The sequence below is a fragment of the Schistocerca cancellata genome, chromosome 4, assembly GCF_023864275.1.
Source record: "Schistocerca cancellata isolate TAMUIC-IGC-003103 chromosome 4, iqSchCanc2.1, whole genome shotgun sequence".
NCBI classification, from domain to species: domain Eukaryota; kingdom Metazoa; phylum Arthropoda; class Insecta; order Orthoptera; family Acrididae; genus Schistocerca; species Schistocerca cancellata.
The window spans coordinates 19,464,650-19,491,652 of record NC_064629.1 but is presented as its reverse complement, the minus strand read 5'-3'; positions in this window follow the sequence as shown (position 1 = coordinate 19,491,652).

The following is a 27,003-nucleotide window of genomic DNA, read 5'->3' as shown; positions in this document are numbered from 1 at the left end:
TAGCTCATATCGTCATGTGTAAATACACTCGTCCTTTGCAATCAGTGTTTGCAATAACATCACAATTTTTTTCAAAGTGTCCATCGCTCGTAGTAGAGAGGTAGCGTGAACGAACAATTAAATTGTCATCATGCCTTGCAGTGTCTCAACGGAAATAGATTCAGTTGCTACACGGATCGACCATTCAAGCTCGTTCAGTGCGTTTGCGTAGTTTCTTAGACAGAGTCTTTCAATGCGTCCTACAAAAAGTGAGCACAAGGAGAGAATATGGAGGCCCATCCACGCCTGCGCCAATAAGTTTGGGGTTATCGAACGCACTGACTTATTCCCAAAGTATTCATCAAGAAAGCGAAACACATGTTCGGTGCAATGTGGCCTGGCCACATCTTCAACGAACCACTCGGCGCCTGATCGATCCTCCAAAGTTTGTTACGTGGCGACAAACTGCTCCAAAACTGCAACATAACGTCCACTTGTTATTGACGCTCGCATGAAAAAAGGGCTGCATACCGCAGCACAAACAGTGATTTTGGGAGAATGCAGTGCTTTCGCTTCACGAATGGGGTTTTTAGGAACTCCAAAATCGACTGTTTTGTTTACTCACGCATCCATTCAGGTCGAAGCGTAATTTATTTGCGAACCAGATGCAGCCAACATCAAGTTTAAACCATTTTGAGAATCTGTTTCGCAAAGTCAGCCCTTTGTCGTACAGTGGGTATGGGTATGCTTGGTGAATTCGGATTTTGTATGAAAACATGTGGAGACTGTTTCTCAGTATTGTATGCATACTGGAAATCTTCAAAGTGATCTTGGCAACAATTCATCGGCCGGATTGCCTCAGACGTCGCTGGATAAAATCAGAAAGTGTGGCGACATTTTCAGGAGCAACTACAATTGGCCTGGGGGAACGTTCTACGCTCGATCATCATCCATGTTGCCAGTACGTTGGAAATTTGCGAGGTGCGTGCAAATGGTTTTCGCATCGGGGCGTTTTTGATCATCAAAACGTGCGAGAAAACTGCTCCTTCTCGCCGTAATACCGTGTTCTAACGTGTAATACTCTAGTACCCCAAACACCCGTTGCTCAACGGAATACGTGATTTTTATATGAAGCCATCAAGCACCGCTCTGGCAGTATAAGTTTCATAAGCTTTCAGAGCGGTGTTTGTTTCCTTCATATAAAAATGTACACATTTGGCTGCAGTTATCCACAATTCGAGATAAATACGTCATTTAAACCTATTCCTCCGGTACGTTAACGTTTCACGTTTCAGTAGCGGAACTGATCGCTTTCGGCTTCGGAGTACTAATTATAGGCACTTCGTACTGCCATTACAACATTAGTAACTACTGCTTCTAAACATATGTATACAATTCTTACAACTTTCACAATAAATGTACCGTTTGATACATTCTTCTGGCGATCTTAGTTTTCATGTTACTTAATTTTAAAATCAGTCATTTGTCATGTGCGTCCAACCCAACATCCATTAACATGTGTCATTTGCAAATCATAGTGAACTGTATGTCATAGACACTTTCCTCCCTACAACACAGTGACCGTATAAAAACTGAGGAATACACCAAGTGTTGCTCCCGTTCGATGCTGTGCAGCAGTTTGACGCGGTAATACTATATCCTTGATTGGACGACAGCCACAAATTTCTATATGGTATTGTTAGATCCGAAAAACAGTTTTTGAACATTTGAGATCGATATTCCAAAAAAATCTGCGACTTCCTTGGAACGCCACCGACTGATGAGTGTTCGAGACTTCTGAGATAATTTATTGCTTAGCAAACCTCTCGCAATTTGTTCTATTCCCTGCTGTGCGCGTCAGCTGCTTCTCTTATCCCAATCTCACACAGATCATACAATCCAGGAGAGTGATGGAAAAAGCTACCCAGAACTCCACCTAAGTGTGCCCTCACTGTTAGTGATCTGAAATGTATGTAGACTCTGAAACAAAAGTTTCCAGTACCTCTGCTTCCATCGTATCTTTTATCCGCATCTACGTAATAATACATCATTATGAGATATCTTTTCCGGGTGTCTCATTTTCTGATGTATAATTTACACACTTTAGCTGGTAATCCTTTTCCGCGTAATGCAAGTACCATAATGGTATTTTGGATAGGGACACTCCAAATTCTGATACAACTTTCTAAACTATACTCCCTAGGAAGAAAATCCCGATGTTGCAATTTTTCTTTTACTCAGTTCGTAGATGCCTGAGTCAAGCGTTTTACTCCTAATCAATTGATTTTACAACTACATCAGAGATGTTTAACAGCTCTCCTAAACATTTATGGTAAAGTAAATTGGTTCTTTCGAGATGAATGCTACGTGACACTGTCGTGAATTTATGACTCGTATACCTGTATTGGAACCACTGATAGATAAAATTTACTTGCTATTCCAAGACGCAAAAGTGTTCACTGTGCCACTTTCAATTTACTTTCAAAACACACCGGTTTCAGCAGGCACGTGGAAATCAATCAGGCGCAAATAGCGTAACAGAGCGCAACTAAGGAACGCAACAGATGAAAGAAAAATAGGTACAAGAAAGGTAATAAATGCACAGAAGTTATGGAAAATATAAAGCAAAATAGGCAGGGGATGGTGCAACAGGTACCAGAAGTTTTAGAATTACAATGTGCAAAGGCTGCTGACCTTTTCATGCGATAACCGAAGGCGAATTTTTGCAGGAGTGAAAACAGCAGTAACTTTGACCAGAAAAAAATTATGCGAGAGCAAAAGAGTATGTCTAATTCAACAAAGTTACAACTAGACAGACAGCAAAACACACGATACTTCCTTATCTTTGTACTCCAGATCAGAAAATCATAATGAAACAGAATGACGCCGAAAATAAGTAAAAGATGCGCGGATCTAAGAGTTTCAGAAGTGTACGAAGAAGATGCAGTCATAAAATATGTGGCTAATCTGTTCTCATGCTGGACAAAATAACTGAATTTAGTTAGAGAAATGTACTGGTAGTTTTAAATGTGTGACGTAATAATTAAAGACGAATAAAATTAACCTTAAGGAGGCCAGGAATGTACGAAAACGCATTGGCCAAAATGCTTAGTGATTTGAGTAAAAGGGAACAACAGATTCCCTGAAAAAGTGGCAGAAAATGTTCTGTAGAAGATATTAGCAGATTTAAAACATGTACAAAAGAAGTCCCCATAACGATGGGCAGTAAAGATCAAAAGCGCAACATTTTGAAAGAGGAGGCGAGAATATCAGACAAAAGAAAAAAAGGCAAGCTGTAAGGTCGTAGAAGGAACTTGGATGCATACTGTACGCAGAAAGTAAGTTTGACGAAGAATGAAGTAGATGTGAATATGAGCCCACGAAACCAAAACACCGAGCGAGGAGATGCAGTAGTTAAGAACTGGACTCGTATTCGGGAGGAGCTGGTTACAAAACATGGTTGTCACTTAATTTTAGACTTCCCATGCTTTCTCTAACTTCTCGGTTTCTTCAATTTCAACGTATGTTATAAACTTTTATGACGGTTAATTTACAACAGAATATGCACCATCTGATCGAAAGTATCCGGACAGCCACATGCAATGCGAAACTGACTAATAGGTGTCACGCGAAGCGGATCCGCCAATACAAAACGAGGTGGGGAGTACTGTGTTGTCAGGAGAGAAACAGTAGCATATTTTACGGACTATAAGACACACTTTTTTCTACGAAAATTTGCCTCCAAAATTCAGGTGCGTCTTATACTCGAAATTAATATAAAAGTTTCCAGTGTTTGATTTAAAATTCCCACCAGTCTTAAAAATGGTCATATATTCAATGCCGCGGGAAACCTATCTCTACGTGGCAACATTGGATTCAACTGGCAGAAGCAGTGCACCGATACGACGAACATGAGTTGCGGCGATTCAACAGTCTCCCTCTCTCGGTCTTCCTTCCTCTCCGCCGTCAGAAATCCCGAACACTGTTGAAACGTCCCCTTAGAAATTTATACATGACTGTGCTTAAACTGACACACAATTTTTTTTAGCGCAACGCAATCTGACTTTCAAAAATCCCTACAAAAGAATGGCCCTGATTTGTGATAGGTATAGGTTAATGTTAACCTATACCTATCATAAATCACTTACCTCACCAAAAATCTTCGTTACTCGAACTACTGCAATACAGCGAGCGCCACTACTGCCAGCTAAATAAAAGATTCAAACTACTGAAGGCACTAACTACTGATAGGCATAGTTAGCAAATGAAAGATTTTGATAGAGAACAAACAATGTATTTACCTTAATAATGTTCAAAAGTCATAATATATATAGCAGTTCATGACATCCAGTCTTACAAATTTCAAAACTCCGCCATTTCTCTCCCCACATCCACCACTGCTGGCGGCTCACCTCCAACTGCGCAACGCTACGCGCTGTTAACAGCCAACTGCCCAACACTGCAATGGCCAACAACAATGCAAACCAGCCACAGACTGCACACAGCACAGCCATTGATTTTCATACAGAGCGCTACGTGGCGTTACCAATATAAAAACCTAAACAGCCTACTTACACTGTGCACCATATGATGCGTCACTGCTGTATACGGTGCCAGTGAATCTGAATTGAAAGTAATTTGTGTTATCGGTAGCTGTACATTATTTGTGTTAGGAGCTAGTTTCGTAATGGCAAAAAAATGAAAGATATTCATACGATGCGGGCTATAAACTGAAAGTAATAGCATATGCAGAAGACGTGGAAACAGAGCAGCTGTCCATAGGGAGAATGAGGTGTAATGGTCAAGCAGTTCTTCATAAGCCATACATTTCTTTTGTCAGTCTTAAGCCACGGTTGAGGTGGTGTAAAATGCAACGCCACTTTACAGTGAATGACTCGAAATGAGTTATTTGGAGTGATGAATCATACTATGCCCTGGGGCAGTCTGAGGAAGGGTTCGGGTTTTGCGAATGGCTATAGAACGTTACCTTCCACCATATGTGGTGTCAATAGAGAAGCATGAAGGAACTGTTATTGCAGTATGGAGATGTGAGTCGTGGTTATGGTGTAGCATCCTTATTACGTTTAAGAAAACGCAAAATGCGGAAGAATATGAACACATTTTACAGAACTGTATATTTGGTACAGTAGAGGAACAGTTCGGAAAGATGATGTAGACAAAGCACCCTGCCATACAGCAGCATCTGTGAGGCAATGGTTCTGAAATGGACCGGCCTGCCCAGAGTGCTCACCTCAACCCAATGGAACAATTTTGGGATTAGTAGAACGTCGATTTGGCGCCTGACCCCAGCGTCCTACATCATTACTTTCTCTGGTTTCGGCTCTTTAGTGTAGTGTCGTGCAAAGAGTGAGGTCCCACTGTGAAATTGATATCTCACGACAGATCCACAAACTAAGGACAGTCGCTGCCAGACGTGGCCACGAACCAGAGACGCTCTTAAGAAGTTCCGTACGCCGCCGCTGCTGGAAGTCTACTTACGTCAGAGCGCAGCGCCACTCGACCCACCCTTTAATAGTTGACTATTATAGCAGCATCATCATAGCTCAAATCCGGTAACGAGCTAGCAACATTAGTCGGAACTGGGTACCAGAGTTACAGTTAACTGCATGTGACATTTGAATGTCTTTCAGTATTGTTCAAAGTAGTAAACAGTTACTGAGTTCTGCGACAGTATCATAAATATACATTATCATTCATGTGGACACGGACTGCCTTCAAGTGAAGTATTCGATATCAAAGCGTTTTACTAAAGTGAACTAATATTCTTTGTGCGTGTTGTAGCTCCTTCTCGACCTCCTACTGTCATCTAGGCTTGCTACGACATACATCAAATTGAAGAAGAATGAGCTGCCATTCCTACACTGAGATTCAGATAATGCATTGAAAGTATACCCGCAGAGTTCAAGCCGTGGACACACCCCGTATTAGTATCCATTAACAGGTGTTCCTATACTTCCGATCAGATAATGTATGCAATAAGTATCACCGTAATAGCCCAGGATCAAGCGCTATTCAGTTCAAACCGAAGTAGTTTTGAGCAAAAAAGTGGTTCAAATGGTCCTGAGCACTATGGGACTAAACTTATGAGGTCATCAGTCCCCTAGAACTTAGAACTACTTAAACCTAACTAACCTAAGGACATTCCACACATCCATGCCTGAGGCAGGATTCGAACCTGCGACCGTAGCGGTCGCGCGGTTCCAGACTGTAGCGCCTAGAACCGCTCGGCCACTCCGGCCGGCAGTTTTGAGCATCGGTTTACCTCTGATGTCATTTACTGAAACGGACTTCTATAAAGGCCATAAACTTTTAGAATGAATGTTTCACTCTGCAGCGGAGTGTGCGCTATTATGAAGTTCCTGGCAGATAAAAACTGTGTCCTTTCCCGGGATTCGAACCTGAAACTTTGTCTTTCCCACATAATGTTCTAACTAATTGAGTTATCTGGGCGCAAATCACGGCCCATCCTCACAGTTTTACTTCTGTAAATACCTCTTTTCTGCTTTCCAAATTTCCCAGACCCTCTCCCACTTCGGCAATAGAGACATTGCGGAGAAATGGCTTAGCCACAGCCGAGGGGATTGTTGGAATGTAAGACAGAGGTACTGTGGGAAGTGAAACTGTGAGGGCGCGTCGGCTGACGTGCCAGGATTGCTCAGTCGGTACAGAATTGCGTAGCTTTCGTTGATTTAAATGTAACTTTCGATACTGCAAGCACACATGGACTACTGCTTCTGTTTACTGCGGCTGTACCGCATGTCGAGTTTCCCAACGATACATCATCCTGTACAACTATCATAAAGTGACACAACGATTCACTTTTTGCCTCAGTTTCGCCCGTCCCAAGAAGTTTGATGTCTAACAATTCCTGCACGATGACGTGAAGATACTGCCGATCGAAATCATAGGGATCCATCTTTCCATAGTCTGCCTTCGTAGCACGCATGCGCAGTGGTGCTCGACTCAGAGGTAAGCCAGTTCGAATCCAGGTGGTGGATGAAATTTTCACTGCCAGTATCTGGCCAACAAGGGTGGAGAGGTGGTGGCGGAAGGATTCTGATCACCAGTCTTTGCGCCAAAGTCCTGGATTACATTCAAACCTCTCTGCAGTTTCTCATTAAATGAGGGCATGTGACACTGGTGATGGTGAGCTGTCTGTCACATAGGGACAGTAAGCTCGCCAGCCCCCTTGGTACTTTTCGTGAGGAGTAGGCTATGTGCCACCATTGGGTTTCACCCTCTCCCTTCTCTCATCCTATCCAACACAGACACGACACTACACTACATACACACGTCATTACGGTCATCTACACTTAACATTTACAACTACACACACAGCTCTCATTCTTCACGACAAAAAGGTGCCTGCGGGAGCGAAAGATTGGAAAAACCTTTCCAGTTAGACAGCTGAACCTGACCTTCTGGGTCTTCCAGCACTTCGTGCCATACGATTTTACTTTTCTGTCTTTCCAAAGTCAGTAGTTCTGCCCATGTGAAAGTGATTGGCGGTACGGCATGTGACAGAATAATACAAGAGGCCTACCGTGGACTATGCTCCTGTCACTCTTGATAGCAATATAAGGACCTGTCAACATTGACAATGTTGGTCTCAGTGTCATAAAAATCTGAGTTTTCGAATCACGATTTGAACTCCTTGCGGACATTGTAATCGAGGCCCTGTGACTCTATGGTAGGGTCACTGACCATGTTGCCGAAAAGTGGACACAGTTCAGGACATACTGTGGTGTCACCGCCAGACACCACACTTGCTAGGTGGTAGCCTTTAAATCGGCCGCGGTCCGTTAGCATACGTCGGACCCCCGTGTCGCCACTATCAGTGATTGCAGACCGAGCGCCGCCACACGGCAGGTCTAGTCTGGAGAGACTCCCTAGCACTCGCCCCAGTTGTACAGCTGACTTTGCTAGCGATGGTTCACTGTCTACATACGCTCTCATTTGCAGAGAAGACAGTTTAGCATAGCCTTCAGCTACGTCATTTGCTACGACCTAGCAAGGCGCCATATTCAGTTACTAACAGATAATATTGTGAATCATGTACCGTCAAGAGCGACGTTCATCATTAATGGATTAAAGTTAAGTACCAAACTGGCTACGTCCGCTTTCTCAATTCTAATTCCTTGTCATGTTCCAGACCTCACGTCAGTATAGTCTTTCCCTCCTCACGCCAGCCTGCGTGAGCTAAAACTGGTGCATTTCGGCCTCCACTAGTAACACGGTGTTGGCTCTTCTGCCAACACAACAGTGACCACTTATACGACGCCAACGATCAAGAGAGAGTTCATCGAATGCGCTACAGATGCGACAGTGTGGCACTGGAACACTAGGAACTATTATTACATCATCTCATACAAACCTAATGTCCTCCCATCATCGTCCGACGTGTGAACACACAAGCGGCAGTCATCTCATCCTTCGCTGATCATTACCTATGGTCTTATTATGACAAACTCGTGGCGGCGACACCTGCGGCTTCCGACGATGCTCTCCAGCTCTGCACCCACATCCTCAACAACGTGGAGGCGGCATCCTTGGTGATGGCAATCACAGCGGACGATGTGGCGGACACAAGTGCCAAAGACACGCAGAGCAAATCCCCACGCCCCGACGGCACGCTTCCCCGTGGTATACATGAAGCATAGCATGCATCCGAATTTATGGACAATCACTGGGAAGTCACTACAAAGTTATCTAATCGATGATCATGAATATTTTACGTGGACTCCAGGACGAGGGACCACTACCATTGTGAGGCGTGCTGGCTCGTGTTCCCGCCATCATGTATGTTACACCCTGTTTTTAGCATACTTCCACCTCACTATGTTCATTTAAATTACTACTGTCACTGAGTTGCTGCTTTGCCTGATCGTGAGCGGCGCTAGCAGCGCGTATCGATATATCACCTCTAGTAGTATCTTTGCTCGACTGCTATTACTTCCCAGTCGTTGTCTATCATAAGAGAGTTCGGGTCACGAGTTCGGACTGCCAGTCAGTTGGAACGCGTCTGGAGTGCAGTCTGGACCTGCCAATCGGGGAGTTGCAATGCCGTAATAGTGCAGCCAGGTGGAGCAGCAGTGAGGTCTGCGTCGACATGGCTCGCCCGACCATTGCCGCCACGCTTCACTTGAGCTGGGCCACAGTCTTGGTGGATCGTCGGTCGGTCGTCCTACTGGAAGACGCGTTTTGGCATGCTGATCGTTCATGAGTTGGCTGTGTGTGTGTGTGTGTGTGTGTGTGTGTGTGTGTGTGCATAGACTCCCGATTTGTCTTCGTGCGTGCTTAGTTACTGTTGGGTATCGTTCAGGTCAATGTGCAAGTGTTTGTCAGGCTGTGTGTGTAGTTGATGTTATTTCCTTTGACAAGTTATTTTTAATGTTGTCGGCGTACTGTCTCTGACAGGTCGGTCGTCTCATCGAGCGACGTGTAACTTGTTCTCTGAGCGCTTCTGGGCCCCTTCAATGACCATCTCGTGGAACTTGGGTGGGTCCTTTCCTGGTGCAAGGATGTCGCTTGGCCAGTGGACTTGTTTCCCCTGCATGGTTGGGTGTGGCCAGTATTTCCGCCATCGTGTGTCTATAAGTGAGTGGGACACGAACCAGCAGTGCAGTCGCGGCGGAGCAGCAGTCGCTGATGGAGCAGCAGGCAAAAAAATGGCTCTGAGCACTATGGGACTTAACTGCTGAGGTCATCAGTCCCCTAGAACTTAGAACTACTTAAACCTAACTAACCTAAGGACATCACACACATCCATGCCCGAGGCAGGATTCGAACCTGCGACTGTAGCGAGTAGCAGGCAGTCGATCGGTTGCTGCGGACCAGGGAAGTTATCTCCGCGCGGTGCAGTTGACTGGGTCTGCTGGCGGTCCCTGCGCACTGTAGGAGCGTGTGTGGAGCTGTCCGATCGCTACTAGCTTCGTGGTTCACCGACCCAGGACGTCAAAGTTGAGCAGTGGTATCAACTACCCAAGCCACGTCCATTCATGTTGTGTGGTTCGTTTCGGTGGTTCGCTGTTGGGGAGGTTTTCCTGTGAGAAACACTGAGTGTTTCTATTGCTGAAATTTAGCCGCCATGCGGTGCAATTAACTATACTGGTTGACTACAACTCAAGTGCACCAGCGGAATTTCCTGCCTTATGGCAATTAATGTTTTGGTTACCTGCCCTGGCCACTGACGTAAATTCAGGCAGTGTTCCTTTTGGGTGAAGTTAACTATATTACCGTATTTCAAATTCAAGTGTACCAGCGGAATTTTCTGCCTTGTGGCCGTTAGTGTTCCGGTTACCTGCCCTGGCCACTAACGTAATTCAGGCAGTGCCCTTTCCTCACCTGTTGTCGCTGTCCAACGTGGAGTGTAGTTTTGACAGTTAATACATATTTCATTGTGGATAATCACGTTCGTAGCTTTTTGTGTTTGAGTTCTCATGTACTAAAAGGTGGCAAGCAAGTCGTTTTGTCGGTCGGTCCGTGGCTGTCCCCTGGTTGGGTTCTGATGGATCAAGTGTAGTTGGGCTCACCACCTGTCTCACCTAAGTGAACGAGAGCAGACCAACCTGCCTGGAGGCTTCTGAGTGCTGTTTTCTTTATTGTCCTTCTCACCGGTGTTTAACTGTCTAATTGTAATCTATCATAGCCAATGATTTATAAAATTCTTACTTTTACTGGATTTTATGTATTTTTTTAATTTTGGAAAATCAATTGTGGACCTTAGCCACTTAAATCCTTATTCTAAAAAAGACAAAAAACATTTCGGCCTTCTGCCTTTGAAAGGTTATGGTAATTTATTTTAAAATCTTGAAAATTTTATTGTGGGCCTTCATATATATATATATATATATATATATATATTAGCCGAACCTTTAGAACTAAGATGCAGTTAAAATTGCAAATAAAATAATTAATATATATATATATATATATATATATATATTTCGACCATGCTCCCAGAATGGCCGAAAGATTTTTACACGTTGTTGATGATGCACACAACCTACAATGCAATGGAGGCACAACACTCGGACATCCAATGGTCGACAGTGTGGAAGAGCGTCCATGCAGCTTTCTTTCCGTCTGACATAAGGGCATTTTCGTACCACATTGTCAAAGGCATGTTTCTCCAACGACTACACCGTATTGCTCTGACTGCATCGCCGCTTGCAACAAGTTGTCTTTGTGAGGACATTGACGAGCACCACCTTACATGCGCTACGAAACACGAGATCTGGTTCCTAATACTTTGTATATGAGTATTGGCCTGCTACCTCCACGCATTGCCAGCAACAGTCCACCCCTGTCTCCTACTCCTTCCACACGGTTCTCATTTGCTCGCGGCTAAGCACGTTCCTATGTTACATGGTTCAGAGGTCAGGTGATAGTCTACCTTTCCCACAATCCCCCACACTCCACGCTTTATTTTTGGTGCCATATAAGCCATGTACTGGAAACTCACACTACTCTCGAACGTTAACCCACATGTGGTCGGACCTTTGCAATCTATTTGCGCAGCGTGAACAACAACGTCTCCGCCCCCCCCCCCCCCCCTGTAGTTGGTGCGTACCCAGTCTCCTAGGCTAGGTTCTTGAAATGTGTAGAGTCATTTCCGGAACGGTGCAGCGTAGCAGCATGCCCAGGCCTACGACCTGATTGTGTGCATGAGGAACTGCGCCCTCAGTTGCTTATTCTTTTTATGAGTTTAAATTTTAATTCATATATTTGTCTGCAATCGATATCGCGGGCCTCAGCCCGTGCGGCTTTCCCCCTCCCCTCTAGAAACGCCAATATAAAAAACCATTGTTGATAGTTATCTTGATCGCATTTCCTTCCGTCACATACGCCGTAGAGGCGGTGGGTGGGAGGGCGGGGGGGGGGGGGGGGGCGTTCTCGTGGCCAGGCTTTTTGTGATCAGTCCAATAAAAAAAATTAAATAAAAGAGATTTTAAAAAATACAGTGTTGTCAGTGCAGGTGTATGCCACATGAGGGCTCGAGTTCGAGTCCCCACCGGGTCAAAGAATTTCTTCACTAAAGGAGTGGATGTTGTGTTGTCCTCATTATCATTTCATCATCATCGACATGCAAGGCGTCGAAGTGGCATCAAATGTTCTGGGGTAACATCAAGTACCGGCACATCAGCCTGAACGATACAGCAGAGAAGACTGTGAGACGATGTCAGCCAATAGAACGCTGACTAGGACGACACCACGACAGGAGTGGCACCTATACCAAGAGAATATAAGCGCCGCTCCAGCTAGCCTCGGCTTCTTCCTCTCCCGCCGCCACTCCTATCTCACCATCCATAACGCCGATTCCCGCACCTTCTACCCCTCTGCAGGTGTGCCCCAGGGCTCTATCCTCTCCCCTCTCATCTACCTCCTGTACACAGCAGCTATGCCAACCCCCCCTCCAGTACACCTCCTGCAGTGTGCCGATGACACCGCCTTCCTTGCCCTCACTCCTACTCTTCAACGGTCCCAACGCCTTCTCCAGAATCACATTGAACTTTTTGCCACATAGTGTAACCAGTGGCTCCTGAAAATCAATCCTTCCAAGACCCAGCCAATCACCGTAGGTCGTACCACTCGCTCCTTCTGGCTCCTTGATTTCTCCCTTACCGTCTGCGCCCGTCCTGTCCGCCTCTCCCCCACCCTCACCTACATTGGCCTCACCATTGACTGTCACCTCACCTGGATACCTCATCGTCGCTCTATCTAATCCAAAGCCCTCAACTGCCTCTGACTCCTCAAACTCCTCTCTGGATGGACATGGGGGTTGAACCCCTCTACCATCCTCCACAGCTACAAATCCTTAATCCGTCCCATCCTCCGTTATGTCAGTCGTGCCTGGATATCCGTCTCCCTCCCCTCTAAAATTCTATAACTCCCTCTAGATCCTCGAGCGCCATGCACTCCGCCTCACCTTGCATGTATGCCTCCCACCCCATGCAGATCCCCTACGACCTGATTCCTTTCCGCCATCTGCTCCTTTTCCTCGAACATATACGCGTCCTCTACACCTACCGCTGCCTCGATCCCCCTCATCCCGTGGTTGCTCCTCTCCTCTCCAACCCCCGCCCTCTGCCGTGCCTTCACTATTGTGTCCCCCTACCCTCCACCTCTACAAACTTCATCTCCTTTCCCAAGGTGGCTTCCGTCAACTCCCCCTCCCAGATGATGCCCTCTCTCCTTCCATTTATCCCTCCTATCAACTCTGATCCTCACCTCCGCCTCCCTTTCTCTGTGCTTTTCCCGGGCTCCCTCTCCCTCCCCTTCCATCCTGTTTTTTCCCCCCTACTGTCTCTCTGCCTCCCTTCTCTCCCCCGAGTCCTTTTGCATTCCCCTCCCCTGCCTTTCCCCACTCGCTCTCGCGTCTGCCCTGCCCCCCACCCCATTATGAGTCCACTCCCTCCATCGGCTCCTCCCCCCACTTTGTTTTCCCTCTCCTTTCCCCTTTTTCCCCCCCCCCTTGTCTGTCCAGGTTCCTCCCATCTACCCTTGGCTGTGGTGTGACATCTTCGTGCCAACTTTTTAGTGCAGTGTTTTAAGTGAGTGTTCAGTATTGTGCGTCTTTTCAGAAGTGTTGCGAACAGAAGTCATACTGTCGCTGGGTGTTTTTATATCTCTTGCGAACAGAAACCAGACTGTCGCCGTGTTTTTTTAATTGTCTGGCTACTATTTTACCTGTCTGCTTCCTGTGTATTTTATTAGCATCGTCCCTTTATTGTATGTTTTACTTCCCACAATTTCCCGCCATTTTACAATTTACGTCACCGTTTTTATCGCCTGCTTTTATTGTTTACTACCATCTTCTTCTGGTTTAAAAATTATGTAGGCTGAAGAGCGGCATACTAAGCTGCTGCCAGCCCGCCACCTTTGGGGGGGGGGGGGGAACCGAAACTCAATGAAGGAAAAAAAAAAAAAAAACTAACTTGGCTGCAGTAGAAGTGTCGCACTAGAAGACGAGCCGTGATCCAAACGGTTTAGCCGTGACTTGTGATCTATATTAATTGCTTGCACGGAAATTGTATACATAGAAGGACATTGATTATTTGCATACTGCCAATTGCTTGCGACACCACTTTGTAAAAAGGCAAAGTTAAGTACTGTCAATTTAATTTACTGTAATAAACTTCATTGATAAGATTTGCTTGAATTGTCGTCTAGCTATCCGAGGAAACAGCTTCCTAGACACCCTATGTTAGACGAGTGGGCAGGATCCCACACCAAATAAAGAAACTTGCGCCAAACATGGCACACGCACATGTTCATTAAACTGCTGAAGACTATGTTTAACAATCATTATTTAATCATTATATCAGAATCACTGCAGGAAAATGGTACGTCAAATATGATTAAAAATGGAGTGCTATAAGGATTAGTGTTGGCTCCCCTGTTTAGTGTATACACAAGCGACGTGCTGGCAACATATCAAAATTTTGCCGTACATATGATGTTGCTCTAGTAAAACGAAGTAACTTTTTCCAGGAAAGAGAAGAAACTCTCTCACGAGGATCTGGATACTCTAAATAGGTATAACCAATGGAGACATTGCCCAGTCTCAGAAAAAAATGATGTGTACGTATTTTACATCGACTCAAAACCTTATATCGACTTCTGCGGAGCACAGTTAAACAACAACACGCATTCTAAATATTTAGCCGTAATACTTGACCACATTCTAACATTTCGGAAAAAACGTGAAATAAGCGGACAAAAATTTAAACCTGGAAGCAACTTTATCACAAAGCCGAGTGGAACAAGATGAGGAGCACAAGCAAAACCTTACATACAACATCGTAATGGGAAGTGTATTCTGTTACCGAAAACAGTGCTCCTGTGAGGGCTAGAAGCAATTTTGTCAGCAAGGCTAATGTCAATGGCACGCGAGAATCAACTCTACTTCGCTGGATTCATGTCCTATCTAAAATAGACCAAATGATCTCAGACAACAGGCAGTGGAGCGAGAGTAGGGCATAGGATACAAAAAATCAGCTCCTAGAAACTCTCCTCTAAACAAAGTTCTTTCTCACCTACCACGAGACAGATTTAAATCTAGAAATTCTGTTTGAGATCTCAACAACGTTCACCACCTTACTTACTGCAATCTGGAAGAATGTTGGAGAGGTAACAGAACAAGGTGTGGAGAATCAGACTGATCCACTAAATAGCCTACAGGCGTAGGGCTGCGAAGACAAATCTGGAGCCGCTTCAGTCGCATCAGAACCAGCTCTGGAAGACGTTAAGAATTCCTTTATCAATGAGATATTTCACACAGTTCATAAAGCGATTGTGACACACTGGAGAAAACAGTAGGGACGTTAATAGTGTATGCCTAATATGAAGATTTGAAATGGACTGGAGTTACTTTACGAAGGTGTTTCCCAAGGATAATGCGTCAGTTCCTTGGCATAAAGCACTGACTGAACTGTGATATTGCGAAGCGGGATAAAAAAGGAAGTTACACATTATTATGGTGGGCCAAGTAACTTTTATTGCACGTTTCGCTAGACTCCAAAGAGACACAGAAACACGACACTATTTTTCAACATCGCCAATAAATCTCTGTAAAGAACGGTCGGGACGTTCTACCAAGCGCTCCGTACCTCGAAAATATAAGTCAATATAAATCAGCTCCTTGGTAGCGGAGTCATTCTGGAGCTGCTGTGTTAACCACCTCATCGTCAGAAAATCTGTAAATAAAACCGCCAAAAGTGTTTGTATGCTAATCTACAGAGAAGAAATGAAATTGAACCTACCATATGAACAATAGCACAAATGAGTTCTGTTGGAAAAAAATGGTTGTAAGCTAAAAAATTGTTGTAAGCTATGCAAATGAAGTTCTTACTTATCATTTTCTCTCATCCTGGGGCAGCATGTCACAGTTGGCGTTAGAAACCCTGCATACTTCCTTCCATGCCTCAGATTTCTTATTTTTATTAGAATAACCTGCTTTGGAGAAATCCCAAATTGCAGCTCTTGCCTGAATTTCGTGTATAAATTGTTCAAGATTAAACACAGAAACCAATTTCTCCATTTTTTTTTCGGCGCAACAACAATCTGCCAGCTGAAAAACACAGACTAACAATGGACGCCGAGAGTGTCGTGTTCGACCAACGCGCCCTCGTCTGCAGGTACGTATTAGACTGAGTGTAATGCGAGTAGCAGGCGATTCGCTTTACAGGCGCCGTGTCAGCTGCAGAGAGCATAAGCACAAGCCCACGCGCGCTCGTTTGAACGCTCTCATTTGACTCCGTGTAAACCGTTTCAGCTCACTGCAGCCGGCTCGCAGCCTCCAGTCTAAAAGGGCCTATAAGAGCTTCTCAGTGGCGCTTCCGCTGGAAAGGCATTGGTTTAATTGGGCACCTTCAGAAGTGCACAGGCACCGCCCTTCTATGGCGTTGAGAGGCAGATTACCACCACACGTGCCACAAAAGCGCCACCTTTGATGGAACGTCAATAGCGCCCTACACACGATGCCATTCGGTGGCACTATTGACCGCATGTTAAGTCAGGTCGTGACGTATATGGCTTGCTGCTCATTATTACTTGGTAGTATGGTCATCTCGGTCATACTGTTGGCTAGAGATGAAAGTCAATACAGAACATTTCATCTGTGAAGCTGAAAAACGTCCATCGATGTAGAACATAGAGTGTAGGGAGTATGCAGATAAACTGCAGAAAATTACGGTTTGGAGGCAAACGTTCTTCAGAGAAGACGACGATTGGTGATCGTCAATCACATTTCTTCCTGCTTGTTGGGTCTGTATACGTGTCATGTAACACACAAGTACTCAAAGTGATGTAACACACAAGTACTCAAAGTGCTTTCAGATCTGCATCTGTAACGATTACGAACAATACTGTGCAACACACAGCGAGTTTTTATAACATTTTCAGAAAATTCTGGAAATACAGTATATTCGAAGACCGATCAAAAATCCTGCCGTGTTTAGCAAGAACGCAGAAAATACATTCCACAGGCCTCCTAGCCCCACGAAGACAGTATCTGAAAACACTCTGAAAAGAAATTGTCTCTGTATTAACGCAGCCCGAAAGATGACATGCCGAAACCTTAATCACCAACGATTACAAGAGGAAAGTAATCACGGCCTTCATACAACCGCCTGATTTGAGGAAATTTAGTTTCACTGTCAATTGTCAATTAACCTCTTAAGAAGGAATCAGTTCTTGAACACATCAATCTAGCGACTTTCTATTTGCATCCAACGTTAACGAATACGAGTCTGTCATGGGATTCACACATGGCCAGAAACGATATCAAGAAAATGTTTTTGTTCTTGAAATAAAGCGAACCAAAGTCAGCTGCTTGATGAATTTGGAATGCAGGAAACCACCTAATAACCACATCCAACTTAGCCGGTTCACCAGCCCCCGTCTTTAACCCACGAGACGGATTGGATGCAAGTCAGGTTCGCCTCCCCGTGTCACGGAAGCGACGTGTTTACGCGCTCGGCTATCCAACTGGGTATCTTGGATGACAAATCTCAATTATTTGCCAGTCATCCAAAACATTCAGTTGACAACACAATTTACACAGTTAACTGACTATACTTGACTAGCTTTGAGGTACCTGCGCCGGCCGTGGTGGCCGAGCGGTTCTAGGCACTTCAGTCTGGAACCGCGCGACCGCTACGGTAGCAGGTTCGAATCCTGCCTCGGGAATGGATGTATGTGATGTCCTTAGGTTAGTTAGGTTTAACTAGTTCTACGTTCTAGGGGACTGATGACCTCAGATGTTAAGTCCCGTAGTGCTCAGAGCCATTTGAAATATTTTTTTAAGTACATGCGCTATCAGAATAGAAATGCGGAAAACACAAGTCCGAAAACAATTTATTGGACTCACCAAAACGAAACAGTAATACAATCTCCGAAAGAACAACAGAATCGATCCCAACTGCAGATCGTCACAAAAATAAAATAAATAATAATAGAAAAGACACGACTCATTAAGGGGAGATATCATAATACAACAATTCTACAATGCCAAGATGTTCGTCGACTTCACCAAGTCCATTTGCAAGAGATCGGCCAGCTAGAAGAGGCGTCTGGCTGTGGCTGCCAGGGTGGCAGCTCTGTATACTTCCAGGCGGTGTGTCGAACTGCCCTTTCCCGGCAGTGGGCCGTCCTATGAAGCCCGTTTGGTGGATGTATCTGCCGTAACTATTTGCAATCACGTGGCTGGCGTATCAAAGTAGTTCCTGGGCTACCTGCGGCCTCTGGCGAAGCTGTTCTGCAGGCTCCGTGAACGGGTAGCGGTCCCTGGCGGCCGTTGGTAGAGACCTGGTGTGTTGTGGCCGCCGGTAAATATTTGTGTTGACAACACAGATGACGTAGGTTTTCCTGGTGAATATACGCCCTGTGATGCAGGCATCCCGTGTTGGTAGGACGTGAAATGGGATGCCGATGCAGTAGGCGCTACGATGTATGAAGTGGAGGGCCACAGCAAGCTTAGAGCTTCGCTCACGTAGACTGTGTGATCTCCACAGGTTTTGTTATCGTTTTTTTGTTTTGTTTTTCTGTAATAGAATTTTTATCTTATTCACATACTGCAACGCCTTCTTAGCATTTCACGCCAATTAAGGCCATAGAAGCACGGTCTTTTCTGAATGTACTTCTGACCAAAAAGCGATTCTAATAGCTGGAGGCCCCGGTTTTTTATGTTCTTGTGGAGATATCTCCCTATAAACTTTCATACCATCATACATATTTCTTTATATCTAATCCACAAGTGAAATACAAGTTTTCATCAATTTAGCTTTAATATCCTTTTTTAGTATATGGAAATAATTTCTTACAAATTTTCATCACCTATTCCATCCCCTTAGGGGTATAATTTCCAAAACAGTGAAACACGTATTTTTTACTTTCAACCGAGAAGTCAAACACCTATTTTCATACGTGCAGCGTTAAAATGCTCCTGTAGTACTACAATAATGATTTATTTAAGAAAAACTTTCACCTACTGTGTTACCCCCTTAGTGGTTCAATTTCCCCAAAATGCAGAAACACTTGTTTTCTTATTTCTGACTGAGAACCAAATACCTATTTCGAAGTTCTAGCTTCAAAAATGTCTTCATAGCGAATTAGTTTCAAAAAACCTTTCATCCCCTATTTCACCCCCCTAGGACTGGAATTTCGAACAATCTCTTCTTAAACGGTGCCTATAGTTTAAAATCAACACCCTCACCAAATTTCACATTTCTAGAGGTTTCGGCTGGGCGATGACGAGTCAGTGAATCAGTCTAACACTATTTCACCCAAATGGGGGCTAAATTTCTGTAAATAGCAATACATATTTTTTTTATTTCTAACTGACAAGCCAAATCCAAACTTTAATAGATTTAGTTGTAAAAAATGCTTCCATAATGAAACACACATATCAAAAAAAGTTTTGCATCATCCCGGTTTCCAGAACTCCTGAAGATAGACGTTGACAGAGGATACTGTATCACAGACACAGTCCCTTTGACTGTTCATAGATGTCATTAATCCCGCCCAAAGATGTAAACAACCATGCATGAGCAGCGACTATTAGATGGAGGGGGTTCGACAGCCAATCATTTCCAGTCATTCATCCAGGAAGGAGGTACATGGCTCGTGTTGTCTGTAGTTCAACCATGCCTAAACGGTCAATACCGCGGATCGATCACGTCCGCATTGTTACTTTGTGCCAGGAAGGGCTCTCAGCAAGAGAAGTGTCCAGGGGTCTTGAAGTGAAGCAAAGCGATGTTGTTCGGACATGGAGATACAGAGAGACAGGAACTGTCGATGACATGCGTATCTCACGCTGACCAAGGGCTACTGCAGTGGATTACCGCTCCCTTCGGATTATGGCTCGGAGGAACCCTGGCAGCAACGCTACCATGTTGAATAATGCTTTTCGTGCAGCCACAGGACGTCGTATTACGACTCAAAATGTGCGCAACATGCTGCATGATGCGCAGTTTCACTCCCGAAGTCCATGGCGAGCTCCATCTTTGCAACCATGACACAATGCAGCGCGGTGCAGATGGGCCCAACAACATACCGAATGGACCCCTCAGGATTGGCATCATGTTCTCTTCACCGATGAGTGTCGCATATGCTTTCAACCATACAATCATCGGAGACGTGTTTGGAGGCAACCCGATCAGGCTGAAAGCCTTAGACGCACTGTCCAGCGAGTGCAGCTAGGTGGAGGATCCCAGCTGTTTTGGGGTGGCATTATGTGGGTCCGACGTACGCCGCTGGTGGTCATTGAAGGCGCTGTAACGGCTGTACGATACGTGAATGCCATCTTCCGACCGATAGTGCAACCATATAGGCAGCGTATTGGCAAGGCATTCGTCTTCATAGACGAAAATTCGCGCCCCCATCGTGCACATCTTGTGAATGACTTGCTTCAGGATAACGACATCGCTCGACTAGAGTGGCCAGCATGTTCTCCAGACATGAACCCCATCGAACATGCGTGGGATAGATTGAAGAGGGCTGTTTATGGACGGCGTGACCCACCAACCACTCTGAGGGATCTACGACGAATCGCCGTTGAGGAGTGAGACAATCTGGACCAACAGTGTCTTAATGAACTTGTGGATAGTACGCCACGACGAATATGGGCATACATCTGTGCAAGATGATGTGTTGCTGGGTATTAGAGGTACCGGTGTGTATAGCAATCTGGACCATCACCTCTGAGGGTCTCGTTGTATGGTGTGGTGAAACATACAATGTGTGGTTTTCATGAGCAATAAAATGGGCGGAAATTATGTGTATGTTGATCTCTATTCCTATTTTGTGTATAGGTTCCTGAACTCTCTGAACCGAGGTGATGCAAAACTTTTTTGATGTATGTATTTTCTTAAAGTATTTCATCTCCTGTTTCACCCCTTTAGGGGCCGAATTTCCGAAAAACATTGCCACAATTGTTTTTTTTATATGTAACTGAAAAGTCAAATACCGATTTTCATAGATGTCTCTTTAAAAATACTTTAATATTTCTTTAATAATCACGTATTCAAAAAAATCACTTAGTGTTTCACTCCCATATGGGTTAAATTTCCAAAACTACTGAAACACATTTTACTGTATTTCTGACCGAGACATCAAATCCAATTTTCACCGGTCTAGCTTAAAAATGGCCTTAATAGCGATGTATTTTCAAAAAAAATAATTCATCTCATATTTCACCGTCTTAGGAGTGGTATTTCGAAAAATCCCATCTTGATTGACGCCTACATTATAGGTTTCACATCCTCTCCAAATTTCAAGTTTCTATCCTAAATGGTTTGTGCTGAGCCATGATGAGTCAGTCAGTCAGGATATTGCCTTTTATAAATATAGATAAACTGACTTCCATGTTTCCAAATTTTGATATCTATCGAACTGAGAAAAATGTACACACACACATACACATTATTAACAAATGAGCCGCTGCTCCACACACAAGAAAGCATTATTTTCGGGCCAAATTGCGAAATAATGACATACAAGAGTTCATTTGATTAATGAAGGAAATGGATTGCGTGCTGCTGGCGGAATACCTTAATTATTTGAGTGAGGGAGTGTTGCAGGTGACAATGGAGGTCGTCGCCCAGAAATCTGCGCCGCGCTGCCGCGTCTCTACAGAGCAGGCTTCGCCATAACTTACCTGCAACAAAAGTGGACATTGTTAGCTTTAGAAGATAAGCGCAGTTTGGGCTTCAAATTTTTGTTGGAGACACAATATTAATATAGAACGGTTTCAGAAGGTCGTGTGTAACAGACAACACTGTATACATGGAGAAATTTGTAACACATCTATATGTGGTTCATAGATCATTTACGCAACGATACTTGACATGTCATGTTAATACAAAGATATACACAATTAAAACGTTAATAATTTTAAATATGCAGTCATATTACTTTAGGACTTTTAACTTGAGTACAATGCTTATTGCTGGGCATTTAAAATGCGACACGACGAAGAGTAGTAAGTAACGTAATTTAACGTTTTGTGCACATTTAGTATAGTAGTAAGTTCAGACGATTAAATTTGCAGATGCTTCAGGTGCATAGAATAGACGAGATTTAGTTCACAGAGCAGCCACATCTTGCAGCAACAACAGCTCCAACGCAGCTAAACATGGAGTCAAACTGAGCTCGAATGACAGATGAGGGTACATCATTCCATGCTGCTTACGAGGAGAACACGGCTGGTGCCATAACCCGATTTCCCAGAAACTTCGTTCAGTGGAAGAGGGGTCAAAATAAGCGAACACGTGTCTTGAAAATTGCTCGAAAACGATGGCGAAAGTTTTCGAGGAATTTTCGAATTACTTTATGTGTGTTTCACAGCGTGATATCCTCAGACGAAATGACGGTACAGTGGCTAGCACTGCAGCTTTTTAATTTTAAGTCCCATGTTCGAAACCCGACTGTAATTTTCAGTTTTGTTTTTCATTTATATACCCATGTCCGCAGAAGATACCTACAAAAATTTTTTTCATTATATATTGATATAAAGTTGTCCTTATTTTTCTGTTAACCGTATGTCAGATGAATGAATTTTTAAAAAATGAGGAAATTACTTGAAATTGTTTTCGGTGAAATTCCTGATGCATCATCAACTGTAATCGTCCGCCGCTCGTGGTCTCGCGGTAGCGTTCTCGCTTCCCGAGCACGGGTCCCGGGTTCGATTCCCGGCGGGGTCAGGGATTTTCACCTGCCTCGAGATGACTGGGTGTTTGTGTTGTCCTCATCATTTCATCATCATCCAGGAAAGTGGCGAAATTGGACTGAGCAAAGATTGGATCATTGTACGGGCGCTGATAACCACGCAGTTGAGCGCCCCACAAACCAAACATCATCATCATCATCAACTGTAATCGGCCGTTTTCGGAAAAGCAGTCCTTTATGTAACTATCGCCAAAGCAGTTAGTCGTCAGCAACGTTAACGATGTTTCCTACCCGAGTTAGATTCATACGAAAAAATGTCACTGTGGCAAACCTGCCCTCACGCGTTGCTCGGAATACCGGTGTTTCGCATGTTTCTACGATCGGTACCATCCAAGGGAATGCACCAAATCTTCCTGAAGAACAAACATATGACTAAAATATAAGAATTAATATAAGAATTTATATGAGTATGAAATACTAGAGTATGAGAACTTAAAAAGATTGTGACCCCTCAACATACGATACACACATATATTATACAATACATATATGACAGTTATTACAAAATCCTACAATAAATTTACAATTAATATAAAGCCCTTGTATCCCCTAATTTGACAAGAATCATTCGTGCAGTAACCTTCTATGAACAAATTCAAAGATATAGTAGCAACAGCAATTAAGAGATTCATACCTCATAAATTGGTAAGAGATGGAACTGATCCCCCATGGTACACAAAACAGGTCCGAACGCTGTTGCAGAGGCAACGGAAAAAGCATGCGAAGTTCAGAAGAACGCGAAATCCCAAAGATTGGCTAAAATTTACAGACGCCCGAAATTTGGCAAGAACTTCAATGCGAGATGCCTTTAATAGGTTCCACAACGAAACATTGTCTCAAAATTTGGTAGAAAATCCGAAGAAATTCTGGTCGTATGTAAAGTACACAAGCGGCAAGACGCAGTCAATACCTTCGCTGCGCAGTGCCGATGGTATTGTTACCGACGACTGTGCCGCTAAAGCGGAGTTATTGAACGCAGTTTTCCGAAATTCCTTCACCAGGGAAAACGAATGGAATATTCCAGAATTTGAAACACGAACAGCTGCTAGCATGAGTTTCTTAGAAGTAGATACTTTAGGGGTTGCGAAGCAACTCAAATCGCTTGATACGGGCAAGTCTTCAGGTCCGGATTGTATACCGATTAGGTTCCTTTCAGATTACGCTGATACAATAGCTCTCTACTTAGCAATCATATACAACCGCTCGCTCACCGATAGATCTGTACCTACAGACTGGAAAATTGCGCAGGTCGCACCAGTGTTTAAGAAGGGTAGTAGGAGTAATCCATCGAACTACAGACCTATATCATTGACGTCGGTTTGCAGTAGGATTTTGGAGCATATACTCTATTCAAACATTATGAATCACCTCGAAGGGAACGATCTATTGATACGTAATCAGCACGGTTTCAGAAAACATCGTTCTTCTGCAACGCAGCTAGCTCTTTATTCGCACGAAGTAATGGCCGCTATCGACAGGGGATCTAAAGTTGATTCCGTATTTCTAGATTTCCGGAAAGCTTTTGACACCGTTCCTCACAAGCGACTTCTAATCAAGCTCTCTTAGGTTTTTCGCAGATGATGCTGTAATTTACCGTCTAGTAAGGTCAACCGAAGACCAGTATCAGTTGCAAAGCGATTTAGAAAAGATTGCTGCATGGTGTGGCAGGTGGCAGTTGACGCTAAATAACGAAAAGTGTGAGGTGATCCACATGAGTTCCAAAAGAAATCCGTTGGAATTCGATTACTCGATAAATAGTACAATTCTCAAGGCTGTCAATTCAACTAAGTACCTGGGTGTTAAAATTACGAACAACTTCAGTTGGAAAGACCACATAGATAATGATGCGTTGGCAGAAGAGCCAACACCGTGTTGCTAGAGGAGGCCGAAATGCACGCGTTAAGCTCACGCAGACTGGCGTGAGGTCTGGAACAATAAAAGGAGTTGAGTCTAATAAATAAAGTACGTAGTTGATGTAATACTTAACTTTAATCCATAACTAGTGTACATCGGTCTGATGGTTCATGCTTCATTAGATACATAGCAAAGGATCACCGTTAGGCCGTCTTCCGCTCACGCCCCAACATCGTGCAGCCCGCCTCCAGTGGTGTCGCGACAGGCGTGAATGGAGGGACGAATGGAGACGTGTCGTCTTCAGCGATGAGAGTCGCTTCTGCCTTGGTGCCAATGATGGTCGTATGCGTGTTTGGCGCCGTGCAGGTGAGCGCCACAATCAGGACTGCATACGACCGAGGCACACAGGGCCAACACCCGGCATCATGGTGTGGGGAGCGATCTCCTACACTGGCCGTACACCACTGGTGATCGTCGAGGGGACACTGAATAGTGCACGGTACATCCAAACCGTCATCGAACCCATCGTTCTACCATTCCTAGACCGGCAAGGGAACTTGCTGTTCCAACAGGACAATGCACGTCCGCATGTATCCCGTGCCACCCAACGTGCTCTAGAAGGTGTAAGTCAACTACCCTGGACAGCAAGATCTCCGGATCTGTCCCCCATTGAGCATGTTTGGGATTGGATGAAGCGTCGTCTCACGCGGTCTGCACGTCCAGCACGAACGCTGGTCCAACTGAGGCGCCAGGTGGAAATGGCATGGCAAGCCGTTCCACAGGACTACATCCAGCATCTCTACGATCGTCTCCATGGGAGAATAGCAGCCTGCATTGCTGCGAAAGGTGGATATACACTGTACTAGTGCCGACATTGTGCATGCTCTGTTGCCTGTGTCTATGTGCCTGTGGTTCTGTCAGTGTGATCATGTGATGTATCTGACCCCAGGAATGTGTCTATAAAGTTTCCCCTTCCTGGGACAATGAATTCACGGTGTTCTTATTTCAATTTCCAGGAGTGTATTTACTAGATTGAAGAACGTATTGCTCAGACTAGAAAAGAACAGAAGCTTTTGAAACGAATTGTTATAAGAGAATGCTGAATATGAGATGGGTAGATCGAGTACCTAATACAGAGGTACTATATCGAACTCGGGAAAGACGAAATTTCTGGCGCAACTTGACTAAACGAAGGGATCGGCTGACAGGACACATCGTAAGGCACCAAGGTATCGTGAGTTTGGTGATGGAGGATAGTGGAGCGAGAAGGAGGGGAAAGGTAAACAATGTAAAGGGAGAGCATAGGTCGAGTTCAGTCAGCACGTTCGAATCGATGTAGGGTGCAGTAGTTATTCGGAGATGAAAAGGCTTGCACAGGATAGAGTAGCATGGAAAGTTGCATCAAATCAGTCTTCTGACTGAAAAGCAAAACAGCAACAACGTTATTTGAAAACTACAACAGCTGCTTTGCCTCGGGCTATGTGTGTTCTTCAATAATACATCATTTCTGGGCGCGTCCTCGGGTTTGCCCAGTTCGCTAGTGCTACGAAATTTCAGTCACCAACTTTCTCTTCCGAATGCGAAAATATTTTGTTGAGCCCAACCTACATAGGTAGGAATGATCATCAAAATAAAATAAGAGAAATCAGAGCTCGAACAGAAAAGATTAGGTGTTCGTTTTTCCCGCGCGCTGTTCGGGAGTGGAATGGTAGAGAGATAGTATGACTGTGATTCGATGAACCTTCTGCCAAGCACTTAAATGTGAATTGCAGAGTAATCATGTAGATGTAGATGGGTAGAAAAATATATGAAAGTAATAAAAATTAAATAAATAGGAACAATAATCAGATTCGAGCACGGGGCGCAAAATTAAGAATCCACGATGCTAATCAGTGTACTACCATTTGGTCTGGGATATTCCCTGTTAAAGGCACGCAAAGTACCTCGAAAATTCCTCCAAAACATAGACCGTCGGTTTTTCAAAACGGTCGAGTACCAGCGGATAAGCCGAGACACGCGTTCCCTTATTTTGACTCCTCTTCCTCTGAGCGAAGTTCCTTGGAAACCGTGTTATGGCATTAGCCGTGTTTTCCCCGACAGACTTGATTCCAGAACTGATCGACCGTAATGGCTCGCGAGTGTGGCGGGCCAGTCTCTCGGCAACTCACAGCTAGATGTTTCCAGTGGCTGAGACACCCGAAGAGCGTTCTAGCCGGGGTTACAGACGAACATAATACGTATCGATCTGCGGCCGTCACTGCACGAGCAACACGCCGCCTTGCGTCAACTCGCTGATAGTTCACAAATTCAAATGGCTGCAAGCAGTATGGGACTTAACATCTGAGGTCATCAGTCCCCTAGACAGAATTACTTAAACCTAACTAACCTAAGGACATCACACACATAAATACCCGAGGCAGG